The 10905-nt window shown below is 41.1% G+C and overlaps 1 pseudogene; it reads left to right on the top strand.

Moving 5' to 3' along the window:
• The first annotated feature begins 2101 nt into the window (after positions 1-2101).
• On the top strand, positions 2102-10493 carry LOC140502165 (splicing factor 3B subunit 3-like; annotated as a pseudogene).
• Positions 10494-10905: the final 412 nt, after the last annotated feature.

Raw genomic sequence — 10905 nt, 5'->3', positions numbered from 1 at the left:
TGCCCTCCATTTATTCTATTCTCTCCTGTCCCTCTCCCAAAGTGTTTGTTTCTGATTACCCCTTCCCTCTTCTGTTGTCCTCTCTTATCCCCTTCCCCCCTGGTTTCCTGTAGGCAAAGATAAACTGCCATACACAATTGAATGTGTATGTTATTCCCTCCTGAAGCCAAATCCAATGAAAGGAAGGCTTACTTATTCCCTCTCATCTTCCCCTTCCCCTGCATTGTAAAAACTCTTTCTTGCCTCTTTTATGTGAGACAGTTTACTATATTCTACCTCTCCCTTTCTCTTTCTCCTAGTACATTGCTGTCAGCTCTTTTCTTTTTTAGAAACCATCCCTTCATATTCAGCTCCCCCTGTGCCCTCTGTCTCTCTGCCTGTCTTTCTCCATATATATATATGTATATATATACATATATATAATACATACATAAATACATACATACACATGTACATGCACACACACACACACATATATATATATATATATATATATGGGATATATTCCCTCCAACTATCCTAATACTGAGAAACATCTGAGTTATAAATATCATATTTCCATGTAGGAATGTCAACAGTTCAACTTTAATAAGTCCTATATGATTCCTCTTTCCTGTTTACCTTTTCTTGATTCTCTTGATTCTTGTGTTTGAAAGTCAAATTTTCTGTTTAGTTCTGTTCTTTTCAACAAGAATGCTTGGAAATTCTCTATTTCATTGAAGTCCTATCTTTTCTCCTGAAGTATTATACTCAGTTTTGCTGGTTTTAATCCTATCTCCTTTGATCTCTTGGAGGCTTTGGATGCAGGAGCTTTGACTTTGTTATCTTCTTCTGACTATATGTTTTGATCTTCCTCATCACCAATGATGGCAGAAAATACCTCTTCACTGAGAAAGTAAGAATCTATAGTCTGTTTCTTTTTCCCCCATTTGCTCATTTCCCCAGCCAATTACTTGACTTTTGAGCTTTGTTAAGTGGAGGGTTCTAGAAGCAGCCTCAACTTCAGCAGTGGCTGTCACTCTGGGGCTGAGGCTGGGGCCAGACAACATTCCCCTCTCAGCCAGGTGAAAGACCCTTCCCACTGACCTTCAAAGTTGTGTTTAGTGTTTGTGGGTTGAGAACTCTGGAGACTGCAGCAGCCACCAGTGATTCAGTCCCCTATGGCCTGCTCCAGCTCTGCCCACACCGAACTGTACTCCACTCCTAACCAGGTGTGATAGACCTTTCCCATTGACTTTCTAGATTGTCTTGGGCTGGAAATTTGCTTCAGTCTATCATTTTGTGGCTTCTGCTGCTCTAGAATTTGTTTAGAGTAATTTTTGCTGGGTTTTTTGAGGAGTTTGTAGAGAGAGCTCTAACAGGTCTGTGCTTCTACTCCACCATCTTGGCTCTGCTGCCTAAAATTTATTTTATTTAACAAATCTGAATTTTGTCCTTTCCCCTCTCCCCTCCTGCACCTATTGAGAAGGCAAGGAAAACAAAATCCCAAATGATATAATATTTGTGAAGTGCTTAGCATAGTGTCTGGCACACAGTAGTCACTTGATAAATGTTGATTGATTAATAAATGCTTGTTGATTCATTGAATATTACAAGCCTGGAGATGTTAGGTATTGGTCTGGGAGGCCAAGCTGAAGCAAATTGGGATCAAAGCATGGGACAGAGGACTTTTCCAGCCTCAGGCAGGAGGAGCAGGTCTTTCCCAGTGCCCAGACTGGAGACAACCCACAGGAGGGATCAATTAAGTTCTCTGGACTGTTCCAAGGCTAGTCATAGGAAGAAATATGGTTCAAAAGCCTTCTAACATTTGTGAAGTACTTCATAAATGTTAGTTTTAATCATCATTGTACATAACACTATTGTGTTATGTGTTGTCAGTTGTGTCTGACTCTTCACGATCCCACCTGGGGTTTTCTCAGCAGACATAATGGGATGGTTTGTCATTTTCTTTTCTAACTCATTTTACAGATGAGGAAATTGAGGCAAACAGAGTGAAGTAACTTGCCCAGGATCACACAGCTAGTAAGTGTCTGAGGTTGGATTTGAACTCAGGTCTTCCTGACTCCAGGTCCAGTAGTCTATCCACTAGCTGCCCCTGCACATGATACAGGATGTACGGAAAGCAGTGGTAAGACTTTTGGGAATGTATTGATTATCTTAGGATCAGGGCTGAACCTTCATATCATTTATTAGTAGAGGAGAGTTCCCTTTACACCTTCCTAGAGAGTTGCCTGAAGGCCTTGAAAAGTGAAATGACTTGCCCAGGGCCTCACAGCCACTGACTCGAACTCAGGTCTTGCTTTTTCTATCCATGACACCACACTGCCTTTCCAGGAGAGCATTCAATTCTTTTTGGCTGTCATATCATACTTCCATCTTGTTTAAACTTGCAGGCCACTAAAAGTCTCAGATCTTTTTTTCATTTGCTTTTATAAGACAATCAACTAACATTTATTAAGTACCTACAATATGGAAACAAAACTAAAACTGAGACAGTCTCTTTCCTCAAGGAGCTTATATTGGACTAGATCACAAGTAGGGAACCTGCGTCCTCGAGGCCACCTGTGTCCCTCTAGGTCCTCAAGTGAAGCCCTACAGTGAAGTTTAGACTCAGTCAAAGGACTGCACTTGAGGATCTAAGGTCACTAGACCCCTGGACTAGATGTTAGAGGCTGAATGTCATGAATTATGTGGGTGGACCTGAGAGTAAGGCTGGCATTTAGAGGGGGAAGTACAGTTCCAGATTCCTTTTCTTTTTTTTAGAAAAAATTTTAACATCCAGATTTATTTTCAAAGGAATGTTTAGGACATAGCCTGTTCCTCAGTTGAAAGCTCTCTTGTACTGCTTTTAAAGAGCAGAAAAATGAAGGTGATGTGGCCTTGGGGAAAGAACGATGAGCTTGAAGTCATGAGAAGTGAATCTGAATCCTAAGCCTTGCCTCTTACTAATGGTGCAACCTTGAGCGAGCATTGTGTCCTTCTCATCTGCAGGTCAGTTTCTGTATCTGTTAAATAAAGATGTTGAATGTTTCAGGAATGAAATTAACAATATATGCCCTCCATCTAACTGAAGGGTGGAGTCATCCATGCTCAGTCCTCCATTTAAAAACCTCCTTCCTCCTTTAGCTTCCTCCATTAGAGTGTAAGGTCCTTGAAGCCAGGCACTGTCCTTTTTAATTTTTTTTTTAAACTTGTGTTTGTATACCCAGTGCCTATCACATAGTAGGCACTTAATAAATGTGGAATGAATGACTGAAGATGGAACAAGAGAAAGAGTCAGATGGCAGCAGAAGTCAACTCTTGTGAGATTCTAAATGGTGAAAGAGTGAGCCAGTGGAGAGAGAACATGACAGAATTTGTGGATAGCCAAGGCTAGTCTGACAACATTGCCCTGAGGATCAATTGCGACCCAGCCAAGATGCTGACTCCTACAAGAAACCAATTCTGTCCAGTGACCACATCACAATCAGAGGTGAACTTGGTGAACTCAATGCTTTATAGCCACCGCATGAAGTTTGATGCCCTTTTGTCAGGGATCAAGGTGGTATAGCAATGATGTCTGTGCCCCTGGATGGAGGGAACTTGTTCTCACTATATCTTCTCACTATATATCTTTTTGTGAAAAGTTAATTGATATTAACATGTCAAATGACACTTGAGCGTTAATCACTGGTAAATGACATAGGGGAAAACACATTGGAATGCAGACTCAAGGCAGTGACGTTAGAAGAAACCCTACACATCCTTGGGATTACCCCTAGAACCCTGAGAGAGATCTAGCCAACTAAGCCCTCTGAAAGATTCAACTCATCAGTGTCACTGGGCGTTGGGATAAGGACTCACAGAGCTTATGTAGAGCTATATATAAGGGAAATTTTCCTTCCATCAAAAAGGGGAGCAGGTTGCCTTGGGAGCAACTTCCAAGTAGGGTTCCCCTTACTGGAGGTTTTCGAATGAAGGATGGCTGACTACATGGAAGGGATGTCCTTGAGGGACCTCTTGTCCAGGTACAGGGCAACTAGATGGCCTCTGAAGTCCTTTTCTTTTTTCTTTTCTTTTCTTTTTTGCAATTGGGGTTAAGGGACTTGCCCAGGGTCACACAGCTAGTAAGTATCTACAGCCAGATTTTGATCTGGTAATTTCCTCTCCCTGGAAAAAAAATCCTTCTCATTGTTTTCCATGGGAAAAAGGTAACCAGTTCTGGTCATGAAATAATTCCACATGACCCACATGAAATAAATAGCAACTGTTGACTTCTCTTTTTCAGATGGGAAGGACTCTTTCTGTTCTGTTACAACATAATAACATTATTGGGCTGAGAAAAAGCTTTCAGAATCTTGCCCCGTAAAAGTGATGCAATTTCCTACAGAAACAGAGCCAGGCTATGTGCCATGTTAATATATTTTACTCAAGAAGCCAACCAATCAACCAGCCAACCAGTATTTATCCAGAGCCTATGGACAGAATGGTTTAAAGAAAATGGAATTAACAGAATGAGGCTGCTTTTAGTGTGACAGTGTGCCAATTCTCAAATACTGGTGATGATTGGTATGTTCCGGGGGGGCGTAGCCAAAGATCTCATTCTGAACCCCCAATCTGTGGCTGCTGGCTTTGTCTATACCTATAAACTCATGAACAGTGGAGAAAAACTAGAATTTTTGCCCAAGACCCCAGTGGAAAAGATCCCTGCAGCCATTGCCCCATTCCACGGCAAGGTATGGATTGGTATGGGAAAACTGCTGTGGGTCTATGACCTTGAGAAAAAGAAGTTGCTTCGCAAATGTGAGAATAAGCACATGGTAAACTATATCTCGGGAATCCAGACAATTAGACACCAGGTCATCGTGTCTGACGTCCAGGAGAGTTTCATCTAGGTCAGATACAAGCGCAACGAAAACCAGCTCATCATCTTTGCTGATGACACCTATCCCTGTTGGGTCACAACAGCCAGCCTCTTGGACTACAATACTGTGGCTGGGGCTGAAAAGTTCGGCAACATTTGTGTGGTGAGGCTCCCACCCAATACTAATGATGAAGTGGACGAAGACCCAACAAGAAACAAGGCCCTGTGGGACAGAGGGCTTCTCAGTGGTGCCTCACAAAAGGCAGGAGTAATCATGAATTATCATGTAGGGGACACAGTGCTTTCCTTACAGAAGACCATGCTGATCCCAGGAGACTCAGGATCCCTTGGCTACACTACCTTGTCAGGCGGGATTGGGATCCTTGTGCCTTTCACATCCCATGAGGGATCATGACTTCTTCCAGCATGTGGAGATGAACCTGCGGTCTGAGCATCCTCCTCTGTGTAAAAGGGACCATCTCAGCTTCCGTTCCTACTACTTTCCTGTGAAGAATGTGATTGACGGTGACCTTTGTGAACAGTTCAGCTCAATGGAACCCAACAAACAGAAGATTGTCTCAGAAGAATTGGACAGGACACTGCTTGAGGTCTCGAAGAACCTAGAAGACGTTCCTACGCGCTATGCCTTCTGAGCCCAACAGGGGCCCTGCCCCAAGCATGTGAAAGACTGTTTTAAAGAGACCTCTGTGGACCTGTAGGTTGTTGTTTACCCCTTCTTCCCTCCTTTTTTTCTTTGTGATCACTTTGCTTTGATTCCATGGGACAGGAGGAAGGGGCAGTTATTAAGATCTTGAAACATTTAAATGGAGAGATGCTTCCATATGCTCTTTCCTGTTATGTGGTATGGCCCTGACCTAGCCTGAGATGTCCCCTTAGTCCCAAACATTCCCTATGTTTGGATTGTCTTTCCCTCCCGACCATGCCCTTCATTTTTGTACACACCCTTCATTTTTAACTGGTTTTCTTGCAAATATAGTTTTGTACAATATTGACTTCAGAAGGGGGTGAATGGGGACTGTTGGGGAGAGCTGAAAGTGGAACTGCTTATATAGTACAAACACCATGAATTGTACCACTCTGGATCATAAGAAATACAAGCCCATTCTTTTTTTAAATAATGGAATTAATCCCTACCCTCAAGAAGTTTACAGTCTTTTAGGGGAAACAACAGTTTTCAGTTTGTGGTTCATAGATCTCGAGCTGGAAGGTGCCCCAGGGGACTCAACCCCACTGTTTTACAATGTCCATATTTTACATCCAATATCCATATTTTGCAGATGAGAAAAATGAGGCCTAAGGAGACTGATGTTTACAATTGTAGACTTAGATTTAAAAGGGACCTCGGAGGCCATCTAATCCACCCTCTCATTTTACAGATGAGCAAACAGACCTAGGAGGATAAAGAGACTTATAGAGTATAAGAAAGAAGGAAATAAACATTTATCAAGTGCCTACCATATGCCAGGCACTTGACAAGCATTATCTCATGTGATCCTCACCACAAGGTGAGGTAGGGGCTATTATTTTATAGTCAAGGAAACTGAGGCAGAGAGAAAGATTAAGTGATTTGTTCAAAGTCATGCAGAATTTGAACTCAGGTCTTCACGATTTCAGGCTGAGTGCTACCTAATTGCCTGTAGACTTAATGTCCTCATTTTACATATAAGGAAACTGGGGCCCAAGGTGGTTAAAAATATCACTGAGGTCGTAAGTGTGGTAAGCATCAGCAGCAAGCTTTGAATCCAGGTCCTCTGACTTCAGAGCTAATGATTTTTTTTGTTATTATACTACCTTTTTTCCCCCTTAATAGTATTTTTTTCAATTACATGGAAAGATAGTTTTCAACATTCATTTTTGTATAATTTTGAGTTCCAAGTTTTTCTCCCTCCTCCCCTTTCCTCGCCCTCTCGAAGACAGCAAGCAATCTAATATACTAGACACGTATAATCATGCTAAACATAATTCCTCATTGGTCATGGTGTGAAAGGAGAATCAGAACAAAAGAGGAAAACCATGAGAAAGAAAGAAAAAGTGAAAATTCTACTGTACTATTACCCTAAAAACTACAAACAAAATCAATTCAAAGTAATTTGACTGTACTGAGGAGGATCAGCTTGTCAGTGTCTAGAATGCCATTAGCTTTCGTGGGCTGTCATATCATACTGTTAACTCACTGAGCATGTGGTTTGCTAAAACCCCCAGATCTTTCTCAAATAAATACTGATTAGTCATATCATACAAAAATATTAGTCATATCAGGCAGCTCGGTGTCAAAATGGATAAAGCACTGGCCCTGAAGTCAGGAAGATTCACCTTCCTGAGTTCTAATCTGGCCTGGGTGACCCTGGGCAAGTCACTTCACCCTGTTTGCCTCAATTTCCTTGTGTGTAAAGCAGAGACAAAAATAACAGTCCCTCCCTCCCAGGGTTGTAGTGAGGATCAAATGAGAAATATTTGTAAAGTGCTTAGCACCATACTTGGTACTCATGCTTGCTCCCTCATTCCCTTCCCCCTCAGTGTTCCCAAACTGTTTTCCATGGCTAAAGCCAAGGTTAATGTTCTCACAGTGATGCTCCATGACTGTATACGATGGGATGCCACCATCTCAGAAGAATCAGAGCCACAGGTGCCCCAAAGGGCAACAAAAGAATGTTGGGTGGTTGTAGGCAGACCATAGATGTGAATAATGGACCCAGACAAAGGGGCAGGAAAGTCATGAAGAAGGTGAATGGCTATCAAGGGAGATGGGCTGGTCTCGTAGCAAGAGGGAGGGATAACAAGATGGTCTGGTTATTGCAAAGGTACCCACAAAATATTGAATGAGGCCAGTTTTCGGTGCAGTGATCAAAGCTCTGGTGGAGGATGTATGGAAGGGCACAGCACAAAAAGGCATGGGTGGAGGAAGTCACCAAGATGACAAAATCATGGATCGATTTGTAAGATCCCAGGTTTAGAACCAGAAGGATCTTGGAGGTCTAGTACAATCTCTTTTTTTCTGGATTATTTCTTTCTGGAGATGCTCTATAGAATCTGCTCCCTTTAGAATGTAAGGTCCTTGAGGACAGGGACTGTTTTTTGCTTGTATTTATACCCCAGTACTTGGGACATAGTAAATGCTTAATGAATTGTTGTCAGCTTGTCATGGATCTTTGTCCTATAGCCTATAGGTCTCTTCTCAGAAACATGTTTTTAAACTCTTAAAGAAAATGCTCAATTTCATTTGGAGATTCATGAAAATAAGGATGTAATTTTCATGCATCTAAGTTCACAGACCTCCTGAAGTCTATGGAACCTAGGTGAAGATCCCCTAGTCTAGTACATCCTCCTCATGGGGACAAATGAGGGACAGAGGAGTGACTTATTGGAAGAAAACAAGATCGATAGCAGGTGTGATATAAATATTTCATTCTCCTTCCCTCCATTCTATATCAGTTTATATAAATCTTCCCATTAGTCTTTAAAATATTCACATGTATCCTAAGCGTCTAGGTGGCACATTGGATAGAGTGTTGGGCATGGAGCTTGGCACAGTACCTGGCACATGAGAGAGTTTACTAAATGTTTGTTCTCTCCCCATTACAACTCTAACACTGCATTGCATTCATGTATCTCTATTTCATTTAGCCATTCTCCATTAGTGTGCCTGTCTTATACGGTCCCTTTAATATTTACTGTTTCCATCTTTTGTCCCCTTTGCCAACTTGTTGGATATGAGGTGAAACCCGAGTTATTTTGATGTCCATTTCTCTTACCATTAATAATTTAGAATAATCTTTTATACAACTGTAAATACTTTGCAATACCTTTGAGAAATATTTGTTCACATTGTTTGAACACTAATTCATGGGGGAATAGTTCTTGGTCTCATAAACTTGGGTTCATTCCCTACGAATCTTGGATATCAGAGATATTTCAATCAAAATTTTTCCCCGTCGATGGCTGTCCTTAGTCTTAGCTACATTGATTTTGTTTGTGCAAAGATTTTTAAATTACATGTAATTAAATGATTCATTTTGTCTTTTCTGATATTCAGGTCACAAATCTTATGATAGTATATGGTGTTAGATGTCAACTAAATCCCAATTTCTGCCAAACTTTTCAGTTTTTCCAGCAGGTCTTTTCAAATAAGGAACTCTTACATAAGAAATTTATGTTCTCAGGTTGGTCAAGTATTGGGTTTTTGAATTTAATTATTTCTTATCCTTCCTTATTTTTGCTGTTTCATTAGCCTAGTTATCCCTTTTTAACGTATACCAAGATTCCTGTTTCATATTAGAATTTGAAGTTTTGGACTGAGTGACAGAATCAAATCATCAAAGGAATAAATTAAGCATGAACAAGTCCTAGACCCTAGACCGAATCAATCAAAGGTGTAGGCCAACTTTTGGGATTGACTGAAAGAATGAGACTACCTTTGGGCACATGTGTATTAGAGCCGACTTTCAGCAATTTGAAACCAAACCTTTGCACCTGTAACAAGAGAGCAGAAAAGGGGGTGGGGCTGATGGATACTCTACTGTCCCCTAACCTTTGACCTTTTGAGCTTAAAAGAGTCAAAAGGTTTGGATTTCCCATGAGAGCTGGTAGCAGCATCCCAGGACCAGCAAGGGCTTAAACTAGATGAACCAAGGAAAAGCAGCTTTAGGAGCACTTATCCCTATGGGGAATTATTAACTTTACAAAGGCATCCAACCTCACAGTTAAGCAAAGCTCCATCTCAGAACTTCATGAGAACTCTGCTAAAGGAGAATCCATTCAATTCAGTATTTTTGTTATGTTTGCCACACATTCTCATCAAACTGGAGCCCTTTCCCCCCTCCCCCTGCACTGTGTGTACAGCTTGGTGTTTATAACACATAACACTTTAATGTTTTCCAAGTGTCTGAAGTAGCCCTGAGAGGGAGCAGCTATTATTATCCCTATTTTACAGATGAGGAAATTGAGGCAGACAAAAGTGTGGCTTGCACAGGGTCACATAGTTTCTAAGTAACTGTGACTAGATTTGAACTCAGGTCTTTTTGATCACTGGGCCCAGCATTCCATCCACTGCACTACCTAGCTGTCTACTTGTGGAAGACTGTCCCAGATTTTTTGAGGGGAATATTTTCAGTTGTTCTTAGTATGTTGTTGCTGTCTAGTCATTTCAATCATGTCTGACTCTTTGTGACCCCATTTGGGGTTTTCTTGGTAAAGATACTGGAATGATTTGCTATTTCCTTCTCCAGCTCATTTGACAGATGAGGAAACTGAGGCCAACAGGGTTAAGTGACTTGGCCAGCATCACACAGCTAGCGTCTGAGGCCAGATTTGAACTCGGGCCTTCCTGACTCCAGGTCTGACACTCTATCTACTGTGACAGTATTACATAAATAAATATCCTTTTGCTCCCTAGAACGCGCACCCAAAGGGGAATCAGGAGTTAGAATATTAGAAACCTCCCTCCCCCTCCTCAAGATAGCCCCTACGACTCCAGGAGAGAAGTAGTCAGTTGCTCTCTGGGGACCCACCTGAAACTATTAGTGAAAGTTAGGGGCATAGGCCCATGGCGGGTATTATACATGCATTTTTTGTCTTTAGTTTAAATGGATTTCCCTTACTACATTCTCTTGGATTTTATGATATAAGTATGCTGGCAATGTTTATGGATTTATTTTATATTCTATTTTATTAAAGCTATTGTCTTGATCAGTTTCTTTTGCAATTCTTTGAGTTTTTCTAAGAAAATTGTTGTCACTTGCAAGGAAGGTTAATTTTATGTCACCTTTGCTGTGGTGATGGTTCTTTGACTCAGGTTTCTTTTAGCTTTTCTAGAATCACATCAAGGAACACGGGAAAGGAAACATACATTGCCAATACCTGAAAAAGTTGTTTTCCCACTGCAAATAACACAGTTCCATTCTAAAGCTGTAGAGAGCATCTCTTGTCATATTTTTAAATGGCCTATGCCTAATGGTTTCATTTTAGTATAAATGTTATACTGTCAAAGGCTTTTATTCTCTTTTGATATAATCATATCTTGAGGTGTTTTCATTTTTAATAGG

The sequence above is a fragment of the Notamacropus eugenii genome, chromosome 4 (genome assembly GCF_028372415.1).
Source record: "Notamacropus eugenii isolate mMacEug1 chromosome 4, mMacEug1.pri_v2, whole genome shotgun sequence".
In the NCBI taxonomy this organism is placed as follows: Eukaryota; Metazoa; Chordata; class Mammalia; order Diprotodontia; family Macropodidae; genus Notamacropus; species Notamacropus eugenii.
This window is presented reverse-complemented; position numbering and strand designations above follow the sequence as displayed.